Source organism: Bactrocera oleae, chromosome 3 (genome assembly GCF_042242935.1).
Source record: "Bactrocera oleae isolate idBacOlea1 chromosome 3, idBacOlea1, whole genome shotgun sequence".
NCBI classification, from domain to species: domain Eukaryota; kingdom Metazoa; phylum Arthropoda; class Insecta; order Diptera; family Tephritidae; genus Bactrocera; species Bactrocera oleae.
The window spans coordinates 80027588-80053570 of record NC_091537.1 but is presented as its reverse complement, the minus strand read 5'-3'; the positions used below and the strand labels follow the sequence as shown (position 1 = coordinate 80053570).

The 25983-nt window shown below is 35.7% G+C and overlaps 1 protein-coding gene across 14 annotated transcripts in view; it reads right to left on the bottom strand.

Annotated features, from left to right (window-relative positions):
- Lar (tyrosine-protein phosphatase Lar) overlaps window positions 1-25983 on the bottom strand; it is a 781775-nt gene that overhangs the window by 576566 nt on the left and 179226 nt on the right. Inside the window, exon 1 of one of the 14 annotated variants that reach the window (XM_070107013.1) lies at window positions 15821-15881. The exons of the other annotated variants lie outside the window; for them this stretch is intronic. The gene's annotated coding sequence lies outside the window, so the exon portion shown is untranslated. Of the gene's footprint in view, window positions 1-15820; window positions 15882-25983 lie in introns of those variants that run through there. 14 annotated transcript variants of the gene reach the window in all.

Below are 25983 nucleotides of genomic sequence, written 5' to 3'. Positions count from 1 at the left end.
GTGTTACGTCTATATAAATTACGCAATCACTCATGCACTCATACAATACAAATGTAGTGGCATGCACCAGTCACTATTCGGTCACTCAAATTTCCTTCGTACTTTGACAATATGTTGAATAGCAAAGCAATGTGTGTTGGTGAGTATGACAATCTATCCGAATGGCTGTGGGTGTGTGGTTTATCTACTCTCAGCTTGCTAGTCACTTTCCAATACAAACCTGCTGTTCATTACTATAAATTCCATAGGACAAAAGCTATGAGGTTCACATCAGCCCTTCTGTTGTTGGACAGTTGTTGTTATTATTGCTTATGATTTTGTTATTATTGTTGCTTGTGCTTTGTCTTCCCTAACTTGTTCAGTTGTTCTTGTTTTAGACGAAAGTGTGTGTTTTGCTCTCTGAGCCATAAAGCAAAGTCCACGTTACAACTACTATGTAATTGTTTACTCTGTTGTGGGTGTACATATGCAGACGTTGTTGAGATTCACCATCATATTTAATTTTATACCCCGAGCGAAATAGCTGTGGCAAGGATATTATGACTTTATTATAGATTCAATAAAATAAAAAAGTGTTGCAGTGTCCTGAAAATAAGATCTCGCGTTATGCCATTGAGCTACGGAAAGCATAAATTTATAGTGACTAAGGGGAAGGAAGCTTAAGAGCTATTTAGACGACAGTTCTTGTGGTAGCATCTTTATCTGAACTAAGACCAGAGAAATAGAGGTTGTGCTCAGGTCTGGCTTCAGAGACTCTCCAAATTTTTATGGGGTACGCGACAGACCATGTTCTCCAACTTTGACTACAAACTGGAGTCTCATACTTTCTAATCTGGATTTCCAGACGGCCAATTACCTGCAACTAAGAAACCGGGAATGGTTTTCGCATTGCGCGATGGAGCAGAATCTTGCTGAGAGATCCAATGGTATCCATTGAAGAAAATATTGCTTAACTGCTTTACCACGCCTTCTGAAACACCCTGCTGGTACACTTGTGGCTCACTTTTAACCCATTATTCACAAATGTGAAGAAGCGTAACACCTTTACAGGAGACTCCTCAACAAACCATTACAGCAGCTGGATGGTGACCATGTTAAACCCTTGGATCATCATGCTTTGAGATCATCTTGGATAAGTTTTGAATTTAAACTGGTCGATACTGGTGATTTCTACGGATTAACGTGAGAACGTCCCTTTTCTTTCTGTCATCTGTAGACGTATGTGAGGAACGATAAATAGTGCGGTAAACAAACATTCCCGAAATATATAGTTTTTTGAGAAGCTCATAATGCGTTTGTCTACACTTTATAACAGAAATTTTGTTAGGACTAAATAGAATTTCACAAAATCTCGGCGTATAGTGTTAAGACCAGTGGTATAATTCTCCCTTATCCATCCTACTAATGATTCAGCTGATTAATTAAACAATCCCTTTCAAGATTGTATAGGAAATACTATCGAAGTTTAGTACAAAATCTCAACGACAGATCACCTAGCTAGAATTCGGCTGTGAATTCGTTCCAATTACTTAACTCGACAAAAAATCAAGCCTCTATATCATTTACTGAAAAAGTAGAGTAGGTCTAGTAAGGAAAACCTTGCTGAAATTAGCAGTTATTCCAGAAGCTCAGAACTTTACAAGAAGTTTGAGTAGCCCCGAGGAGTTCATAAAGAGTGGTAGCTCCTCACTTCTTTTGCTCATTTCTTCCAGTGATAGATCCTTTTCAAGGAATGCGACGAGACAAACAGTTTATTCCTTGGAGCAGAGCGAAAGATAATTCTTGCTGGGTAATGATATGATATGAAAAATATCTAAAAATATTATATTAATATAGAAAACAACCCATATTTTGGAAGTATAACTACATTCAAAATTGTATATACTTCATAGAAACGAATTTGTTGGTAATTTCTTTCATATTGTTAAAAAAGATTATTACATTAAGTAACTCAAAATCAAGGCTATGTCGAATTATGCATAAATCCTCATGAAATATTTATTTTCTGGCCGAAACCACATACTCCTTACTTCACTTCATTCAGTGAGCTTCATGTACTCAGCCTTTCGTTTGTACCGACTTGTGTTTGTTGTAATATTGTTATTGTACAATGGAAATATTGTTAATTTTACAACAACACATAACTTGGTTGTAATAATTGGGCTAATGTACATGCTCATGAAATATATTCATACTTACTTAAATACGGTACAAGTGACATAATTTGTGTTCGAAAGAAGATAGGTTGTTGACATTTTAGTAGTCGCACTTTAGTTTAAGTGTGGCCAGAAGTGTAGCTTTAATTTAAATTAAATGCATATCATTATGAAATGTAAGGAAAGCATTATTGAAATGTAATTAAACTGTACTTTGATAGTATTAGTACATGCGAAACACTGCATTTTCAGCTATTTTGGATAGCTTTAAACCTGAACTAAAAATTATTCATCTAATTCATAAGATTTATATGACATTGAATGTGAATTTTTGTGGTAAGGCATAACGGTATAATGTATTATATGTTTTCTTTATAATGGAAGCATCGAACCACTGAACTTATGGTGACAAAATGAAAGCTCTGAAAAAATCATTGTAAAAGGTGTGAAAGCTTCCGGTAATTATGCCTATTTTATAAATAGATCGACCCATTAGGCTGCAACAAACGACCTATTACGTAAAACATATAAAACAATTGATCTTCTATGGAACAATGTAAGCTCTGACGAAAGCTTTGTAAAAAGAGTGAAAGCTCTCGCTAATGTCCTATTATGACGGACAAATTACGAAAAGATATGTATATAAAAAATTTGATGTATGATGAAAAAATTAAAGCTCTGACGAAATTTTTGTAAAAAAAAAAATAAGAGTTCTGACTAATGATTTTTACTTCTTTACAAAGAAATTGAACCACCGGTCTATAATACGCTACATATTTTGGTGAACATATAAGAATTTGATTTATGATGAAAAGTTATGATGGAAGTTCTCAAGGAAGCTTTGTTAAACGTGTTAGAGCTCCCACTAATGTGTTAGGATCAAATTACTGAGTAATTGAACTACTAGTCTATCATAAAATAGATTACATATTTTGTAAATTTATAAAAATTTGTTTTATGATAAAAGGGTGAAAGTTCTGACCAAAGCTTTGTAAAAAGTGTGAAAACTGCCACTAGTGTTTTATAACCATACACAACAACATAACATTTTACAAAACATATAAAACTTATTTATTTATTACAAAAAATTAAAGCTCTGACGAAAGCTTAATAAAGAGGTGAAAGCTCAAGCTCATGTTATATTTCCAAGGAATTGAACTATTGGTCTATAACACATTACATATTTTGGTAAAAATATAAACATTTTATTTGCTATGAAAAAATTAAAGCTCTGATGAAAGCTTTGTAGAAACTGTAAAAAATTTTTATGAAAAATTGGCAAAAGGATTGAAATACGGGTTTGTAATACGTTACACATTTTGGTAAAATTTAAAAATTGAATTTACTATTGAAAAGTGAAAGCTCTGCTGAAAAGTTTGTAAAAAGAATGAAAGCTCCCGCTAATGTGTCATTTGAAAATAAAGGCTGATATATAGGAACACATTAATTCCGCACAAATGTTCCAACATCTTAATTGAAATGAAAAATAATGTCGAAATAAGATATTTCACACACCTTCTGCAAATACCAGAGCTCTTTACAGCTATTTCTCAACCCTCTTATTTTTGAAATGACCATACATATCAATTCCAGCAAACAGTTTTGAATTGCAATCATTTGTAATAGCAATTCAAAAGCTATTTGTAACATATTGCTTCCTTACACGTGTCCTCACTTCAACTTGCTCTGGAAACTTCCCGTCATTTAGCATTGTGATTCCCTACAATTGAAGTTATACTCACACGTTGCATCAGGAGTCAATGTTTAAAATCATTTTTCAATAGCCAGAATGGCTTTCTCCTTTTCCACTTCTTTCTGTCTTTTTAAGCATATTCTTCGTAGTCTATGTAAGCGACAGCCGTCTCAGCTATTAGTGTCATCCTTTGGTCGCTTATTACCTACGGTGCTAAAAAATCGCTGCCAAGGTGTTGTCAACTACCGCCTCGCCCTCTTACCGGTTCAGAGCAATGTGCGAATGCTAAGGATCCTTATTAATTTGTTTGCCGAAGAAAAATGAAGTCAAGGTTTGTCATTGCACAACCGCGAAGGCAAAGCTTTGCACTTTAGAGAGGAGACTACCACTCACAACATACTTTCAATAATACCTTCAAGAGTGTATGAGTGCATAAATTAGTTGCGTAGAATTCAAAATATTTGTTGCATTTTTGTTAGTGTAATAGAATTTGGTTGATATTTTCGGTCGTCGACTATAAGACCAACCAAGGACGAACCACACACTTGGCTTCGGCAGTCACTCGCTCTAGCATATCTGGTCCCTATGCTCTCTGTGCTAAGACTTCTCTCACTTTATTACACATTTTTCTTTGACTGTCGACACTTTGTCGCAGCTGTTGTTAAAATATCACAACTCCCACTCCAACCGAAAGGTCTTACTCAAGCAGGCAACATTATCACGTGATTGCAATATTTGGCAGTAACTCCTTAAAATGTTTTCATAATTCCAAACGAGTTCTTCTACTTACTAAAGATGACAAGGATTGCTGCAGAACTCATTTGTTTTGCTGGCGAATAGCCCAAAATAAGTCTGTAGATATGTCATATATGAGAAAAAGAGCTTGCCAAACTCACACGGCAAATAACACTTTTTAAGGATATTTTGACTGTAACTAAATTTTGGTACCCAGTTAATAGAAATTGTGCTAAAAAAGAAAAAAAAAATTATTACAGAGAGTAAATTAAATTTTAAATGAAAAAAGTGAAACTATTTAAGCGCGCTAATAGTCGTTTCCATTTCACTTCACTACGTACAGTTTTGATTAGCACTTCGATATCCTTTCCCTTTCGATTAGCCCAGGATACGAGGTTAGATGGATAATTCAGTTTTTGCAATATCCACAGTATTCAACATAGCATTTCTAGGCTTTCAAAATACAAATGATTGCATACAAGCACATGATTTAGATCGTTGAGTTTGTATGACAGCTATATGTTATAGTGGTCTGACCAGCACAAATTATTCGTAGATTGTACTGTTGCCACAAACAATAATTCAAGCGAAATTTTATGAAGATATCTCACCAACGCAAAAGTTTTCCATAAATGGAAACAATTTTGATCGTGAATCTATTGTACCTATATGGTAGCTGTATGCTAAAGTTGGCCGATATGAACAATTTCTTCGGAAATTGTACCGTTGCTTTGGACAATAATTCGGGTCAAATTTCGTCAAGATATCTCGTCAACTAAAAAAGTTGTCCATAGAAGGACATGATTTTTATCGTTCAATTTATATGACAGCTATATGCTATAGTAGTCCAATATCGGCCGTTCATTCGGCGGAGCAGCTTCATGGCGAGAAAAGGGCTAGTGCAAAATTTCAGACCGATACTTCAAAAACTGAGGGACGAGTTCGCGTACATACAGACAGACGAACGGACGGACAGACAGACGAACATGGCTAAATCGACTCAACTCATAGTGCTGATCTTTAATAAATATTTTATACGGCCTCCGACGTTTCCTTCTGGGTGTTTCAGGGTATGTAAGCTTACACACATACTATTAAATGCGTTGCAAAAGAACATGGTTATGAATTAAAAGAAATAATTCCTTGCAAAATATATTTTTATGAAGAGATTTGTAAATAATTTAAATTTTCAAAATCGTAGTAGATTGGAAATAGTATATTTCAATTTTGAGAAATTTTAAGCCAGACAACTTCTTAAGCACCCTTATGGCAAGAATATGGAGACACCAGAAACGCAGAGCTTCTGTGAATTCCTTAAGGTGGAATTTTACACGAAATGAAAATAGAGGAAATCAAAATCAAAATATTTTTCTCTTTTCGTCTTTTATAATTTAGATATTCAGTTTACTGGTGTTAGTTATGGGCTGGGACAATAGAGCAGGGAACCATCTCTGGCCTTGAAGTTGGATATGTGAGGGAGAACTAAGCAAACTAATATCGAATTTATAGATTAACATGGACCTATATATATGGAGTGAAAAACAACAGTGTATGGCAGGATTCTTGGCATATTTTCAAGAGGTGTCAGTGGGCATAGAAAATTTCACATATTAACAAAACGTAAAAAAATATTTTTTTTTTATGTAAAATAAAAAAAAAAACGTTTTGAGCTGTTTAGAACAGAACTATTTAAATCGCAGATTCGTTTGGAGCATAAAGCTTTTTAAAAAATCTACCTACGGATTTTTTTTTTTTGTGTCAATTTAAAAATTCACATCGTTAGAAGCTTTGCAAAGTGAAATGTTAAAATAGAAATATATTCAATAACTCAAATACTTTTCCAAACTAACCTTGTGCAGTTAGTGTTCTCTTCTATTGTATAATACACATAAACTATCTATGCAGAAGAGTTAAAAGCTTTCAATCTGACTGATTTAGTGAGCTGTGCACATTAAAATCGCAGAAAGTGCACCGTTAAGTGACTAGTTAATAATTTAAAATTGCTGTGGAAGCCAATGGTTATGCAGATTAAAATAGCACACATATTTTAATGGCAATGGTAAGAAAATGCGGAAAAGTATCTCGGTAGCCGTGAAAGTGTGTTAATCAATAATACGATGCCAAGTGTTAAATAAAATAAGAGCGAGGTAAATTTAAAATAATTTCGGTAAAACTTGTGATATGAATGATTATTTGATGTAAAGTAATGGTGGTCACTTCGGAAACTGAAAATAGATTATTTATATTACTGTGAGGTTTGGACAGGCCAAAGTTTTTGGCAGGTAATTTTGCAAAATTAAGATAACCTTGAACTTGCTGATGACTCGGACTGGTCCATTTAAACTGCTAATTGATAAAGTGTTTTTTTGTTTTGTTTTTGGAATCTTTGATAACTACAACCTTTTTAAATATTCGTGTGAAGCTTTATTTTCATATATCAATAGGTGATGTTTTGTTTATAACGCATGAGCTTGAATGACGATCTTTAACATGAAACACAAATTTAGCACCGATTTCGTTAAAAATTGTCTGTTACCAATGGAATCACAGCACAAGCATTCAGTGCAAGTCGTGACATCATCAGAAACTTGCCATATGTGAGTTGTCCATCCAGCTCTGTTAATGACGATAACATCGCAAAAGTTAAATAAACAGCGCCTGAAAATCGTCATGTTGGCATCAGAGAGATAGCAGCGGGCCTCTACACCACTCATGGATTGTAGAAAATAATCTGAATCTTTTACAAAAATGAGGTCGAATAGAGGTCGCGAAAACAGACTTGATAAAGTCGCTTAGAATTTTACACTCATCAAACGCATCTCAATTGGTGACGTGATGTCAGTTTATGAATATAACGTCGAAATTGTCCAAAATCTAGCGAATAACGCTACAAAGATTAGTTGAAATTAAGGTGATGCTCAACATTTTCCTTCGGTGTAGTTCACCATGAATTCGTTTCACAGAGTTAAACGGCAATAAGCAATACGATTTGGCCATTTTGGATAATATATATTAATAAGCGAAGTATCTATTCAAGTTGATAGAACCCTCGTCTAATAATTTCTGGAGAAATGAACCCAAGGTGTTCTCAAAATATGCAATCTTCTGAATGAGATTCCTACTTTCCCCGAAAGAAAGGAAAAAGATTTGCGTTATTTCCGGGGAAATTTAGTTTGGAGTTTTGAGTATCATAAAGAGCGACGCAAGAAGCCCAAATGCCGTTCTCCTAATTTTAACATTTTATCACTATGCAGGATCTATTGGCTACAACAAATACAGGTTACGACGCGAAGAGGACTCAAATTATTGCGACACCATCAAGTATGGTTGAAGTAAGAGATCCAAAAGTATTTTTAAATAATTTTTGACAAAGTTGTAAAGCTCCAGATGAGAAGAGAATTTTTACGGTTTCTGGGTTGCCCGTAAATATAACTGGAAAGACATATTGTTTTTATGGAGAAAAATTCGCAACCTCGGAAATATCGTCGAGACTGCTGTTTGTAGAGTATAAAAGTAGAGCGCTGTACAGGTTCTGATTGGATCCACAGTCATTGTTTATTGTTCCATAAAGTCTCTTAACTGTTCCGACTGAGAATAGGTCTCGTATGTATCTAAAACATTGGAGCTAATTACCAAATTTATTCTTATTAGTAAGACTATTTGAAGATTTAGTGTAGACAAGGAGATCAGTTTTTGAGATATCTATCTGAAAATCTGCGCACGTGCTTTTCTGCCCAAAAAGCTGCCTATTTGTCTAAAACGCTGAAATCGGAACACTGTAGCATACAAGTATATGTAGCTGCCATACAAACTGAATAATTAAAATCAAGATAAACACCTTCAAATACCTTTTTATGATATAAGAAATGCACCTGTGAGTATTATAGCTTCAGTGCAGCCAAAGGCGGTTTTTCTTGTATTTGTGTGAAAATACAAAACCCATAAACATTACTGAGCTGCAGAGTCTATTCGCGAAAGCAGCCAAGCGTCAAATGACATTAAATATACAAGAAATACCGTTAAGAGCAGCGCGCTTTTAATGACAATATTTTAATCTCAACATAGATTTGTATTGGCATTATATAGATCGCAAGTGAACCACACAAAGAAACCAAGGTTGAATTTGTAGCGGTGACGGCAGCTGCGGACGGCGACAGCCATTAAGAAATGAAGATGCAAATCTGCATACTTTTTCATCATCACTCATTCACTAGCATGCCACCGCGGTGCTCCATGTGGCAACACGCCCGCTGGTACAAGTTGCTTGCGCACCACCAGAACCTTGAGTGGCAGCGTGAGGAAATTCATGATTTATTTGTCATTTAAGCTAAACCACATTTCACACTCACTCGCTGACGGCTGTACTTGAGTCTATATGTTTCTTGTTGCTTGCTGCTACAGCTGTGAGGCATAAGCTTGCCGCCACTGCTACGCCGCAGGCTGCAAGCAATTGCAATGCCAACGGACAAACTTGTCGTCGTCGCTGTCGTTGCTATTGTGTGGCAACAATGCCAATAGCTGGCATCCTGGCTGCCGCTTCGGCCAGCTTGCTAGTAAGCATGCCTGAGCGTTCATGTTCTCTTGTGTAGCTGCAGTGCTCCGCCAACGGCCAACAAATAAATGCATATACAATATTTACTTGGCTCTTTGTGTATGTGCTAGCCACAGCTGGCATTTTCCACAACGCAATCCTTTTATTAATCCCACAGCTAGGCATAATCCTTTGCTGTTGTTGCCTTCCTTGTTGCTCTAGCCACTCGGCAACTGCTCCGTGCGTGTGTCTTGTGCCTGCAGCAACCGAGTAGCGGTGCCTGGCCTGATTCTGTTGTCACATTGTTGCTGAGATGTGTTGCCATATTGATATTGCTATTGTTGTTGTTGTTATTACTTTTCACTTTTATTGCTATCACTGCTTGGCGCACCTCCTGCCGGCGCTGTTGCTTCACTCTCTTCAACCTCTTGCGTATGCAGCTTGGCTATTCACTCACCAACTGGCGCGCTGAATGCCAAGTCACTGCAATATATATATACTTGTATATATATATATGTATATACCATATATATATATGTATATACCATATATAGATATGTACATTAGGATGTTCAATCTTTCCCCTAATTGATTTTTTTTGCAGACGATCCTTTAAAATTTTGCACTGAAACAGGATCCAACATAAATAAGCTCTTTAGCTCCAATTTAAACTATGCCCAAATCATATTTCTTTTTCCATGTATTTAAGATGAAATTTGTGATATTTTGCAATAAGGAAGTTAGTCCAAAAATTTGAAAAAGTTATATTCTAAAACAAAGTTTTGCGCTCTAAATAAAAGGTCTTAATAATTTTTTAAAAAAGACCTGAACATTCATAGAAGTGAGTTATATGACTACATTCTGGGTTGCTCATACGACATGGTGTACTTTTTGAATACAGTACATTAGATGCACAACTTAAACTGCATATAACTTTTACAGGATTGAGGGTATGAAAAAAATTATTAAGACACTTTTGTAGAGCGGAAAATTTGGAATTAGAATATCACTTTTCAAAGTTTTAGGTTTATTTGCTGTGGACATAAGCAATTTATTGCAAAAGATAAAAAAAATCCCCTGTTAAATACATGGGAAAAGTAAAAGGATTTAGGGACGGTTTATATTGATAATGAGAGCCCTTTTACTAGGTATCTTTGTTTGTATGACAAAAACTGAAACTTTAGGCGGCGTTTGCAAAAACAAAAACAAAAAACCTGAACTTCGCCCAGATAAAAAGATCTTTATCTTGATTTTGATCAGCCAGTTTGTATGGCAGCTATATGCTATATTGGTCCAATCTGAACAATTTCTAGGGAGATAGCACCGTTACTTTGGATAATAATACGTGTCAAATTTCGTGAAGATGTTTAGCCTAATAAAAAAGATTTCACATACAAGGACTTTATTCCGATCATTCAGTTTATATGGCAGCTATAGGCTATAGTGACGTGAAAAATTTCTTTGGATATTGTATCGTAGCTAAGAACAATAATTTGGTGTTACAAACATTGTGGCAAACTTAATATACCCTGTTTAGGATACAAAAACCAACTTGGGAAATAACGAACACCCTAATGTTCATATATAGATAGACATGTACATAAGCATGCATTGTAAAGGCGCTCCATTCAAGCACTTCTTCTGTTGGCATTCTACCGGCATTGCGGACATTTGCTGACAGTTTAGTCTACGTGCGGCTGGAGTGCGTCGATGTGTTTGTGCGTGTATGTGTGTTTGTGTGACTGGAGGTAAGCAAGCAAACAACTGAGTTAATGTTGCTGATAATCTCATCGTGGTAACGTTACAGTTATTGACAGATTGCTGTGGGCTTACCGTGCCTTATTTTGGTTTATTCAATATTTTTTTACACCAACCACGGGGATTTACTTGGTATTAGCTAGTCGCATTGATAAATGTTGCAGTAATATTTGAGTAACGCAATTTTTAGCGCGCTCACATTGAAGTTAAAATTAATAAATATGATATATGTGTACTTATAATTTCGTTAGAGTATGGTGCTGAGGCTTATACTTCTCAGCAAGTTTATGAAAAATTCATTTTGTTTTACGAGAATATCATAATGTAGAAATTTAAAAAAAAACTTAAGAGGATTTGCCACAATGAACATATGTTGGAAAGCTACTGTCCTCGCGAGTCTTTTTCAGTATACTTCATTTATTTGAAGCGTAAACCACAGCTTTTTTATGACAGATATGTCGAACTTTGTGCAAAAGTGTTTCTAAGGGGAATTCTTCTTCAGTACTTTAATATAAAGAAAACCTCAGCTGAAAGTCATCGTATTTCGGTGAAAATTTATGATGAGAAATATTCATGATGCTCTAGCTGAAAAATATTCATGATGCCCAGGTAATGCTCTGTATTTGATGGGATCAGAAGAGCGTTCTGCATAATGAGCTTCTAAAACAGGGTAGAACTATTAACAGAGAACGCTGCCTACAACAATTCATCAAATAAAAGCGAACTATTGCCGAAAAATCAATGTAATTTGCGACTAGGTACGACCCCATGTTGCAAGACCGGTTAAAAATTATTTTTAAAAAAGCGGCTGAAAATTTTTGCCACACCCCCTTTGTTGCCTACACCTTGCTCTCTCTGATTAACATCTTTTCCGGTTCACATCACCACAGGGTATAAAAGGTATGGTTTGATTTTTCACCACCAAGCTGGCGCAGATCTTTTTAGATGGAGTCCACAAATTGCAAAAAAGACGGAAAAATGTTATAGCTTCATATAATACTTCATATAATAATATTGTTCATTTTCTAATTTATTTCCTTAGATATAGTTATTGTTAATAAAATCCAAATCGACTTTTTCTCCTATCTTTCGAAATCTATCTTTCGAGTATCGTTCACGATTGAAACTTTTTAAAACTTTTAGTTTCTCATTAGAGGCTGGAACTTACAAACTGAAGCTAAAAGTTCACATAGCTTATCTATTGCTTTTTTACGATTTGTAATAATGGATATAAAAGTAGACGATTGTTTTGCTATCATAATTCCTAAGAATATTAACTCAAATACAAGAGTAATCGAGCCATACAGAGCCATGTATTGGACGGAGACAGTGTTAGTGTGTGATTAGTTCATTGTTTTACTAGGTTTACAGTTTCCTAATAAATATTTGTACTGCCTTTCTAATAAGAATAGTTTGGCATGTAACGATGACGTGACTGACATTGGAACAACCTCAAAAATCGATATATATATTGGGATAAAGTTTTTAAAATAGAAGAATTACTCAAAATTATTTTTTTTGAGAAAAATAAGAACGTTATTACCAATATATGGCCGCCTACGCAGGTAAAACTGTTGCAAAATTAGAGCCATGGTCATCTTAGGATAACTCGAAGCAGTCCAAATTTAAACACTAATTTAGGTGCATAACATTTGCAAACCAGTAAAAACCAAATATTTTAACACAAAAAATAAACTTTTCAAAATTGTCCAGTTTATGAGGTTTTAAGATCTTCATAATTGCATATGCCTATTCTCTGAGCCATGAATTAAAGCAGCTTCTGGTCTGAGGTGGATTTAATGCCATTTTAAAACTATTTAACATCTACAAATTGTTGCAAGTCTAACAGCTTTCACACTCTTAGTGATTTTATACATTCATATTTCTTTGGAAAAATTCGAGACACCCTGTACATAATAGTCATTGCCATTCGAGTATGCTAAAAGCCAAAATTTACATATCCTAATTTCATGAATTGCTTTCTTATTTTTATATACCATATATATGAGCATTCTTCCAATAACTCCTTATCTGCCTAAATTGCATAAATATTATTTAATGAATGGAAAATTATCTGGAGAGAACATTTATGGCCATAAACATAGGCAAAAACCAATATATGTACGTAAACTCAAGACAATTTTTAAATTTAAATATATGAAGTAGATATTAAATTTATCATTCAATAAGATTCGGCTGCTTTGTTTTGAAGACTTATGGCCTTTAAGATTTATTACTGGTACACTGCACAAAACGATAGTGGGTTTATTATGCAGTTTGTATATTTCACAAATAAAAAAAACCCATGCAAGTACATAAATTTGATAGTTCAGTTTTTATGGCAGCTATGTTAAGTAAACGCAATTGTGGCCCGATGCGAACAATTTGTTTAGAGACTTTAGTTTTGCCTTGGATAATTATTTGTGCCAAATTACGTGAAGATATCTTGTCAGATAAAAAAGTTTGTATGGCGGTTATATTTTAGTTTTCTATTGAAGAATTTGAACAAAATGTGAAGTAAATCTAGCGAAAGTTGTAAAAAAATTTAAATTTCGAATTAACAAAACTATTCCAAATGTCAGCTATGAGTTCTTTTAACTTCGATTTAAATACATGCACAACTATTTCAGGCCTAAAATGAGATGATTTATTGCATTATATTTGGACAAACTTTTTTTAGCGTAATTATATGCAGATGTGTATTTGGAACTTATACAGAACAGCGACGAAATGTACTTCTATATACGACTGTGTTAAGGTGACGCGCAAAAGAGAAATAGCATTGACCAATAAAAACGCGCCACCGCGCTTGTACGCAAACTGTTTTATTAGCGTAATCATATATAGATATATTATATCACTAAGCAAGGCAGTTGAGATCTACGATGATTATAAACATTTTATAAGGCTGATAGCCGAGTTAGTTGGAAAACAATATATTGAAAGTAAAGTCAAGTAAAGTAAGTCTCAAGAAAAGATGATTTCCTAAAGTGTTAGAACTAATTTAGGTTTAGATGACGCTCGAAGTATCTATAATAATTTTTTTTATTAAAATTTGAAAATTGTTGCACAGTATAATGCACTAAACATGCAGCAGTAAAATTATGTATTAAACAATATCAGGAACAAAATATTTATATTCTAATAAGTGTATTACAGCCAACAAACTGGCGGATTATGGCTCATAAAATATGGCAACATAAGCCTTCAAATATCAAGCACCACATGCCCATACTTCCATTGAAGCGAATACACATAAATTATGACTCTATTGCAGAGCTATAGCGAAAGGATTTAGCAACAAATATATACGAATAACAAATCGTAAGGAGTTGTTAAAGAAATATGCATAGCAATTGAGCAAGCTCATCAACATATGCGAGTGGTCATATTTCATCGCATGGACTGAGCTGCTTGGATATTTATAGGCGCACAAGCGCATTAAATTGTTGTCAGATTAGATTGTAATTTTGTTAGCGTACTTATGTACTTATGTGTGTTTGTACTATAGAATTGAGTGACTGCTCTTAATATGCCTTTTATTACTTCTTAGCTGCAATGCAAATTTCTCAATATCCACATCAACTTGTGTGTAAATATTACTCAAGACTATGGGCATGTACGCCTGGGCGTATGCAACAAATTAGGCTCATTTTTTACAATAGCTTACCTAAAATGCGACAGCTGTTGTGCGCGCTTTTGTTTTTGACTTTTATTATGTTTTCGGCTTTTTTCATATTTACATAAGAAAATATTTGTTTTTTCCCAGATATTGATCCCCTTTTGCATTTTATGCGTTGCTTTATCACACCATCTCTTGTTGACAATTTTGGGGTTGCGCGCGATTTTCGTTGACCTATGCTTTAGGCACTTGATTTTCGTGCGTTTTATGTCATTGATTGTCTTTTTGAAAATATATGGGCCGTAGAGAAGCCTGATTTAAATTTATATGTAAATGCAAGTATTTATACTGCATGATTTTTATGATAATTTGTTGTTGATGGGATATTTTGAAGTCTTAAAAAATATTCGTAAAATTTGTAAAATTGTATATAGTATATAGTGTCGAGTAATTTAGACCGTTCTCCTGCGCCTAATGAACACAAATTGTTGTATGTAGTCGCCCACTTTATCTTTTTGACCAAGTGTGTGGGGGAATACTGACTAGAGGAGGCGCTTGATATCGATTACATTAAATTTTGGACATTGTATAAAACCAGCAGCTCCTTGCAGATATTTGAAGAATACCCAAGGAATCAGTGTCACCTCATAAATAAACTGATCTGAACGCGGTCTGAGGGATCTGTAATTATTCAGCCAGATCATCTGTTCACACTATTTTCATGCAGAGTATTGAGAAAATCAATTCAAAGAAAGTTGCAGACGACGATCACGAATTGCCTCGCATCTTTTGCCTATTTACAGAAGTCTAACCGAGATTATACATAAAAGAACCTGTGGCCTATTCCTTAGCCAAAAAAAAACCCGATATCAATTCTTTCATAATGGTTTTATATTCTTTGACAGATGGCAAAAGAGTTTAGTGGGCGATTTTCGAATTGGCTAAAATATATTTCTCGGATCTATGTCTCGTCATATTGTCGACAGAACCGTTCTTACCATTATAGAAAGCTAGCCAAGTTGATATTTTAGAGAACTTGTGGAATATTCGTTAACTATAGAGCAATTCTAAATCGTTTCTTTCGGAATGATCTTATTTTCTTTGCGGATGACCAAACAGTTTGGTCGGCGATTTCCGAATCGACTAAAATATATACGTTGGATAGCCGGTGTTGTCCAGAATGTGCTCTTAGAAGCTGTGGTCTATTGGGTTCGAACTTGGTGAGCGAGCCGAAAATAATCAACCGCACAAGACATAAGAAGTTGATGCATATGAAACATCAGAGTCGCATTTCCCCAAGATTCCAAATATGCTCGAGCACTTACCAATTTAATTAGTTTAACCAGTTGCGGAGTTACTTTCTTCCGTAATTGTTAAAGTAAGAAACGTACCTGAAAATGATAAAAATAAATTATATTACTGAATCTGCAGTCTTAAAGATAATTATAATAAATAACGCCTAAAGTGATATGTAAAAAAAAATTAGAATCAAAAACTATGCCTAAGTACCCGTAGTCACTAACACCTCTCCCGTCAAATCTGCTCAACTTCATTTATATTCAAAACTGCGACCAATCTGTATGCCATTGCTATCAAATCAAACGAAAAGTCAACAACGAAAAGGTCGTACCAAAAACACTTTTTCGACCATTCATACTCCTTATACTGCCAACCAGCCAAAATCGAAATGACAGTGCGGCTGGGACGAGAGCCACAAGACAAAGCCCGTCTATGTTAAAACAACGAACCAACTCCACCATAGAAGAATGTACACATTGAACCTGAAAGCAGAGTGCAGTACACATTGCTGGACGAAGGAAGTAATCGAGTGTCTAACTAAGAAAAACAACGCGGAAGGAGTAAGGAAAAACGGTGAGAAGACCAGTGCTGCACTCAGTCGCGGTAAATGGCCAAAAGTGGGCATCAAGTGAGGCGCTAAGAGTCAAGCAGCGCGCCAACAAAGCAGGGGCAGCAGGGTCTAGTACGCTAACTAGTAAAGCAAAGACAAAAAATTGGAATGACGTCCAAAAAAGGTGACTGCCACATAAGACAAATGAATGTCGAGAATACGTTATACTCGGAAGAGCAAACCAAAAAGCAACGCTGTGAACGCGGTAAGCGGAAGGTGTGAAATAAAAATGAAAAAATAAAACAAAAACGAAAACGAGAAGTCTGGCAGGCTTGCCGCGTAGCCATGCGATGTATTGACCATTTCGGAAACGGAAATGAATTGAGAGGACGGGCTATGGTGAACACAAAACAAAAAACGAGCAATTTTGCATAGAAATTAAGAAAGAAAAAACACATGGTGTGCCATCAGCTCAGCTGTCACGATGCGGCTCACTCAAGTGACAGTCAGAGACAAAGTGTCACATATGTATGCATCGAAAGCGTACAAACTTTTTTCGGCGCACCACTTTGTTGTAGCACTGTATGGCGTAGCGCGTTAGTGACTGCTATCTGATCGTATGGAATTTTAATTGAATTTGCCGCTTCCGTAACGCGCTTGCAAGTTGTGAAAACCAAAGGTAAAACACAAAAAGCAAAAAAAAAAAAAAAAAAGAGAAGGAACAGGTAAAACGTATAAGAAAGAGAGAAGGACAATTTGTCAACGGTAAAAGTGTTATAAAAGCGGAAAAAGTGGGGAAAAAGTTACGGTAAAATAGAATGACGCTACAAAAGCTATTGTTTTCATAGGCACAAAGGTAATACGAATAGAAAGCGCGTCGTAATTTCGACAAAAAGTCGAGTATATGCAAATTTTTTCGATACTCTACCTGAAAAGATACTTAGTAGGCACAGGCAACTAAAGTCATAGCCATTGAATTTTGTAGCCTAAGAAAGCGTTGATTTTTTCCGTACATCTTTCGGTATTCATCTTTTATTTTCACTTGAAAGTGGCACTTAAATTGCAAATAACCGTTCTGTAGGCATATAGTGAAGATAGTGCCAATTACCGATTGTAAAGCTAAACTCAAAAGGAAATAATACTTCACTGCAAGCAGTTTTTCGTTTAAGAGTTGATATTCCAGTAGATTGGTAGCAGATTTTAGTTATGTCACATGTCGCATACTTTTCAATAATTTCTAGGATAAGTCAACCCAAGTGAACATGTGGGATGTGAGTAGCATACAATTTTTTAAATGTTTAGATGACTGAAACTTTTTTCCTAAGTCATTACATTTTTTCACTATAACACATTTCTTCATTGAGGCCTGCGTATGCAGGGCTTCATACATTATCTATAAACCACACATAACCTAACTTATTTTTATATGGACCAGTCTAACGCTCTGCAGTCTCAGCTAAGTCAACCTAACCTAAAACAGTGATCGCTTCGGTATTATGGCATATCTTTACAGTGGACTTGACTTCAAATCCATCTTTTTATAATCCTTCCCTGTAATGGTTTCGCACAAAAATGCCATTAGACGCACATCACAAAAGGAGGTAAACCAAACCTTAACTAAATGAACTTTCAATACTCCGTTTAACCATAATTAAATGTTTATACTTGCAACATGTTGCTACAGAGTATAATAGCTTTGTTCACCTAACGGTTGTTTGTGTGACCCAAAACTAATCCAGTTAGATATACTGTTATGTATATCAAATGATCAGGATGACAAGACGAATTGAAATCCGAGTGAATGTATGACTGTCCGACCGTCTATGCAAGCTGTAACTTGAGTAAAAATGGAAATATCTTGGTACACATGTTTCTAGGCGCCGTAAGACGGTTGGTATTGCAGATGGGCGTAATCAGATCAGCTGACACGCCCACAAAACGCCATTCATTGAAAACCAATAAGTTTCCATAACTATGCTCCACAATAAGATACAAAACTGTTATTTGGTATAACGAATCACATTAGGGAAGCGCATATGCAACTATAATTTTTTTTTATAAGTGGGCGTGGTCTTCCCTATTTTACTGGTATTATAAAAAAATATGAGCAAAACTTCAATAAAACTTTTCATCCTTTTACCCATTATGCTTTCTGAGAAAAAATTTTTAGAAAACACAGTAGGGTTAACAAATTACAAACCTCCCTCTTAATGCCGAAAATGTGTGAAATTGGTCTAGGAATTACCCCGACACACATATTCTGAATATAACGATTTTCGATATTTTAACAAACCATATGGCGAATATGTGGGTCAGTGTTTGAGTTATATACATACATAATATACATATATAAATTTGCTTGAAAATATGTTCTCAAGTATACCTAAGCAATGCCAAAAGTTTGTACAATCAGCCCAGACCTTTTTCTGCCCGCAATTTACCCTTCATATATTTTAATATTAGGTAGTAAAAAGAAATCTATAAGTTTTGCATGAAATTTAATGCTTTAATTATTACTTTTCGTAGCCAGCCTTATTCACATGGTTCCTAATAGTTTTTTGTGCAATGTTTAGGTCCTGGACAATCGTAATCGATGTTTGGACTCGGCGATTTCCATTAGTTGATCGATTTTTTCAACAACTGGTCTTCAAGAGCGGGATGCATTTTGACTTCGAAATTACCGGAACAGAATCGACGAAACCAAAATGGCGCATGATTGGCTGTTACAGTATCAGGACCATAAACGCTAGTCAGAATTTCAGCCGCTTGGCTTGCGTTTTCGCTCTTATTGAAGACAAACTGTACAATATAGCTAATTTCTCTTTGCTAGTGTCCATCTTTGACGTGAGCTCAAACAAAACTGCCATAAAAACTTTTTAAGTACGAAATGTCGTCTTTCTAACGCCAGGCGTTTTGTCGAGTAATGAATGTTGAATTCTTTCGCAACATTTATTAATATACAGTTTTGCCAATAGCTCAACGTATTTCCCCGGCTTTGATCCATGCAAGTTGCAAGAGTATAAAATGTTCGGTTGCAAGCGAACATGGCCCTTCTTTTTTTTTTGTGAACAATTTAGACTATTCAAACTAATTCGATCATAATACAAAAACAAGGAGACAGTAAATATAGTTCTGAAATGACTGACCGACGGATCAGGGTGATGGATGGAATGCCTTAAGAACATGCAGCATTGCCGAGATCATATGCAGGGACCCCGAAGAAAAACACACAAGGTCTTTACTCACACGGTCTCAAAAAGACGGCAGAACGGTTGTTAGCCTAGTGACAGATTACAACGTACTGACATCACATGCGAGCCGGATGGGCATTAGTGACAGACACACATGCACAGAATGCAGGGAAGTAGACATGAGAGAGACGCTAGCACACCTCTGCTTCTGTCCGGCCTTGTCTAGAACTCATCTTAGATATATATGAGCTTCGCAGTTCAAAGGACTAGATGAAGCAGAAACATTAGGTATCAATTAAACTTCGCAAAAAGAGTTGACATCCTGTATGATGCATACTTCAGCTCATATTAAACTGAACCTCAATCTAGTATTAGAAAGGAACAGCAGGTCTATGTATGGCGTAACAGCCTGCAAGTATAACATAACCTACAATAATCACAATTGGACAAGTTGTAGAAATTATGTTATCGAGTTCTCTAATATAGAGAATATAAAAAAGACAATACAAAAGTTGGAATGATTTCACTTTGCTATTGAGAGAAAAGCTATTGTTTAAAAGACTTAGGTTGCAGTGGTAAGGCAAAATCGGGTGGAGACAATTTATTGATATGATAAAATGTGCTCTGAGCTTAAAAAGCCTCGTACATCGACTAATAGGCAACTAATAATAGGAACTATGATATATTTTGACTGAACAAGCAAAATCCCATCCAAAGCTGACAGATAATTATAGACATATTGACAAAAAAAACAATTAAAATGGAAGATCTAAAAACACTAAACAAATATAGACCAGGAAGATATGAAAAATATATAGTCGTAACCAAGGTGCCCTCATATAGAAGTATTTGTAATACTAGAACTAGTACTCGCTATATTTATTTTCATATCGTAGTACAAATAGATTCTTAAATGTAGACCTCTTTCGTGTCTTCATTTACCCATGACAAATAACGCAGTGACAGACGAATAAACGGGTTAACGGTTATATAGGGGCACAATATGCTACTATCCCAGCCCAGTCAACTAACAGTCCATAGCAAATATTTGAAACGTTTATATTCACAAGTAATTAAGCCATTATGCACGCCAGAAAGTACAATTACACACAGACACAGAAATACAAATACAAATACACTCGCTCATGTCTGTTCATAATGAAATCAACGAGCATGAACTAATCGACTCACTCGCCGCGCATGAGTGTGTGGGATGGCCAATATGTATACATGCAAGTAGGTATATGTGTTGGGAGTCGTCTCGCGGACTTGCGAAAAATGATTTCACTATGAATAATATGCGCTCTCTAAGTGCATATGCCGCACTGTGCTTCTACTATGGTAAGTACGCATTAAAATTCGACATAACTGTGTCGTTGTATGTGTCGCTTGTTTAAATAGCTAATTTAACGTTGGCTGGCTTAGTGCTTGGTTTATGGGTAAGCATATACTTGTACATACATAGTTAAAAGTCTATTAATGTAGAAGCAGCAGCTTTTGAGTGTAGAATGCATTGATAATTGAAAAGCGCGGAATTAATCTTAAGCCTCAGTCTGCAGATGTCGCTACTAAGTTTGATTGGTATTTTCGGTGAGCCTAGGATTTTTTAATATTTATATAAAAATCTTATTCTGAGCTCACAGGAACTCGTAATATCACAAAGTCCACAGTTTTTCTTCAAAGATGATCTGAAGGTTTCTCCCAACAGGTTTTATATGCGCTTAGATGACCGAGGAATAATGTACGTGCCTCAATAAGCAAGAAAAAACTATCGACGACAGTTCTGCGGTTCTGTGCATATAGAGTTGAGTGCTTACTTTGGAAGAATTCGCTTTAAATCGTTCATTTTTTAATCAGTTACAATAAAAACCGAATAAGTAATCCAGCTTGTATTGTTATTTAGCAGTGATTTCGTTATCTTGTTGTGTTCGTTTGCTGTTCATTAACAAGAGAACAAAGTGACTACTACTAGAAATAGAATAACTCCTAGTAAATTGGGAAAAGAGTAAACGAAAACTTAAAATATGAGGTTTGTGTAACTGGGACAAACTGTAGCTTCATGCGATTTAAAACACCACCTTTCATTTGTCATTAGAATAACAATATATTATACAAATTTATAATGGAACGTCGATGGTTCAAACTTAGACTTATAAACTTAACTACTTATAGTGACAAATGTTTCGAAACTGAGATTTAAAGCTAGTCTGGTTCAAACATGGTCTGCAAAAAGCTTTAAAAACAACCGTAAGCAAAATAATTGAAAATTAGATCTTATACACTACTCAAAGACTTTAGATCGAAAAACTAAGGTCAGAGTATACAATGAGTTTCTAAAAAAAATCATTCGCCAATTTTTTTTATGCTGGAAATATGATATATAATACGCTTAGTATTATTACTATTGGATGATTTGCTGCTAGAAAGTAAATTCGGCTGTATTCGAACGGAGCCAACACAACACCAGGTCGTCTTGGGAAGTAACGGTGCCCTGGCAAGGCGGACATTTGTGTTCCTCTTTATAGAATAGGTATATGCAACTAACACTGATTAAAGCAACAAATGCACTAATGGTATGCAAGTGAACGGCTGGTAAATCCTGGGACTTTGATCCAAGGCCAGCCAAGCATCATCAGGTGATTGTATACTATGATCGTGAGATCGATTGTTACATATGCAGCAATTGCATGGGCACCGAAAGCATCGAAAATCTCGTTAAGGCATCAACTATCGATGCTGCAAAGACCTGACTGCGTCTGCGCGTCGGTAGCAATGTGTTAATGCCCAAGCGTAGCATTCGAAGTCACGCTGGAACTCACACAACTCCACATAGTAAATAATCAAAAGCAAAGCACTGTCACTCATGAGAGCAGAGGGATATGGAAGAAGAAAGGTAATCTCGTCTTAACAAATGAAGGCCTTAGATGAAGAGACATCACTTATTCTCCTTCTAAAGGACGGTATTACCAAAAGGGTAAACTTCACAAAAAAAAGTTTAAACTTACCCTCTGAAGTATGGCCGACTGGAATATATCTACGCTTGACCTACTACTAACGGATAGCACTATTCAGTGTTACATTGACGGCTCAATAACGTCGGCAGGCATTGGTGCAAGCATTGCAGAACCGCGCACTAAACTTTACAAAACCATGAAAATAAAATTTGGAGACAACTATCGCAATCAACGTATTGCCATAATTAGCGATAGTAAAATAACACTATTCTATGCATAACTGCCGATAATATTTGATAATCAAAAGAGTTCGTAGATAGCCACCCAACTTCGTATAAGCGTTCCGCTTGATCGTTAGCAAACCCGAATCCTTTTTCTGGGTCGTTAAATCATTGATAAAGTTCTCAAGATCGCCAGCTAATAAAGCTCTTATCAGTTTTATTGGTTAAACTTTTATCGGATACCAGATATGATCTTTTAGTCTGGTCAAGCCCTTTGAAGCGTCGTTCTGACTTCTGGGAAATTATTTGAAGCAAATCAGAAGCAGTAAACGAAAATTTCAAAGCTCGTTGAGAAATATTAATAGAAACAGCTCATACAGAAAGTAGAAGCAATTCAAAGAAACTGAGAAAAACAATTCAAAGTCTCAACTCTATTAGTATTTTCTTCATATACACCTATTACTTAACAACGTACAGGCAACATTTGAGTGTTATTATATCGTTTCCAGTTCGGTAACACCCACTTATGGCACTAAGTAAGTGAGTAAGAGGACGAAGTGCACTCGTAAACTCGAATGGACGCATAGTTGAGCGCTGGTGTAGATGTTAAGGGCGAACGTTTAGAAAGACAAAAAAAAAAAAAAAACACATAAGCAACGAACGAACTAATGTGGAAAAGATTCGAGAACGAAAACTAAAAAAAAAGATGAAATAAAACAAAATTGCCAAAAATAGAAAGCAGTTAAAGAAAATGGCAATAAAAAAAGTATTAAATATGCTTAAATGTGCTTGCAACCAAAAAAAAACAAAACAACGAAAAAATAGCGAAAGAAGCAACTGTCACAACAACAAAACAAATGCTTGAACGCAGCAGTTGGAGCAGTTAAAACGCTCCAGGGACGCACCATGCAAAAAACGCTGCACAACAAAGCACTGAGCTACCTTTGTTGTTGGTGGGTTTGTTGTTGTTTCAGTGGAAAATCTCACTGGTGCCCAGTGGCAGTGCACATGTTGCACATAGAGCCGCCAAAAGTGGACATTCAACTAACTGTAAACGTACGTGTGTACCGCATGTACCGTAACTACGGCGACCGCTGTTCTTCTGACTATGGCTGCTCATATGCTTAGCTTACAGCGGCGTATTGCAAGTTGCGCTGAGCACAAAAGTCACTACTCGCCAATGGAAATGTGAAACAAACAAAACGAAGCCGCAGCTGTGCAATTCAACGCTTATCAAACCAACAGCAACAAGACTGCCTTTAGCAGCCAACAACAACAGCAAAAATAACAACAAAAGGTAACTTGAAATGGAAATTCGCTAAGCAGCTCATTGTCATTGTTTCAAGTTGGCAAGCAGCGGACCGTTAAATGCGCAGACAAAGTTAAAAGGGGTGAAAAGGAGAGCGGCAGCAAAAAGAAATCGCAAAAATTGTACGTTATTTCCATATGGTAGCATAACTTTAGGCGCTATGGCAAAAAAGAATCTAAACAAAGCGCATTTTCGGTATTTCTTTGGACAGGTATTTGAATATAAATTGACAAGAGACACAAACTGCAGCATGGAGATGTGCTCAACGTAACGTTAAATCCAACGTGAAATGTAATTGTTTGTACAAACAAATGGTAACACATATTACAATCCTATTATGTTCAATTATACAAGTACATAAAGTGTATAATATATTTTATAGTATAATTTTTTATCAATAAGGAAGGGCTAAGTTTGAGAGAACACGTTAACCGAAGCTATAAAAGAATATAAAAAGCTTTTTATTTTGGTTTTGATCCATAATTTTGAATGCCAGATACATATATGCTATAGTGGTCCGATCTGAACAAAATGTACGGAAATTGTATCGTTGCTTTGGGTCATAATCTATACCGTATTTCGTGACGGTATCTCGTCAAACAGAAAAATTTTCCATACAACGACTTAATTTTTATCGTTGTTTGTATTGCAGCTATATATACAGCTATAGTGGTCCGATCTGTACAATATGTTCAGAGATTATAGCATAGTCTTGAAGAATAATCCATGCCTAGTTTCGTGAAGATATGTTGTCAAATAAAAAAGTTTTTTTTGCAATAACTTGATTTTGGTAGCTCAGTTTGTATGGCAGCATAGGTTATAGTTGTCTGATCTGAACGTTTTGTTAGTAAATTGTAGCATTGCCTTGGACAGTAGTGTCCATGCTAAATTTCAAGAGCTTGATTTTGATCGGTTAGATTGTATCACAGCTCCATGTTATAGTGGTCCAATCTGAACAATTTCTTCGGAGATTATAGCGTAGCCTTAGAAAACAGTCTATGCGAAATTTAGTGAAATGATTGTGATTTTAATCGATCAGTTTGTATGGCAGCCATATTCTAATGTGGGCCGATATCGGCGGTTAGCAACTTCTTGAGGGGCAAAGAGCGTGTGTAAAACTACTTCGCGTATATACAGTCAGAAAGGCGAACATGAATCGAGCTAGCTCATCCCGCTGATCTTTCAGATCGTTAGCTCCGACGTCTCGTTCTCAAATTTCATTGAGATCGATGAAGAGATTCAATAAATCATAAAGGCTAATTTCATTTTTGAACTATGAAACTGGAACGGAATAAGATATATGTAAATTCGACCAAGAACTATTACTTCTGCAGGATTAGTGTAACTCTTACAAAAATGTGTTATGCCACCGTAACAACATCAACATCACTCTTTAGAAACCGATGAGCCGCGAGTGATAGCCTAGCAGGGACTATAACAATCGTAGTAGTGAAACGCCGAAATAAGTTGGAGCAAGGAGATTGAACGCTTGAGAAGTAACAGCAGTCAAAGCACATGAGTCTACTGTAAAATTTGTAGATAATACGTAGAGTAGAATGAATCTGGACACTAGAAGAAAGTTGGATGATTAGACAGCGTCTACCAATAAGGATGACGTGATTTTGACAGCCATGTTTGTTTACGGATTCAGGGCAAATTTTGTCAATGTGTTTAGTAAGGTTTGCCATTTCATCATATCACGTTTCAAATTCTCCGAAACATCGAGTTCACGTTCATCGTAAAAGCATCTTTTTAGATGAGTCTCTTTTTTGGTGTGATGACTTCGTCAACAAACAAAATGGTCGCTATTGGGGTGAGTCAAATCTTCCTATGGTTCAGGAAACGCAATTGTATTTCCAAAAATACAAAGCAAATGCCGTTACCATCAATAGCGAGCGTTATAATACGATGCTGACCGACTTTTTTCTCCCGTAATTTGATGAAATCGACGCGGACGATCTTTA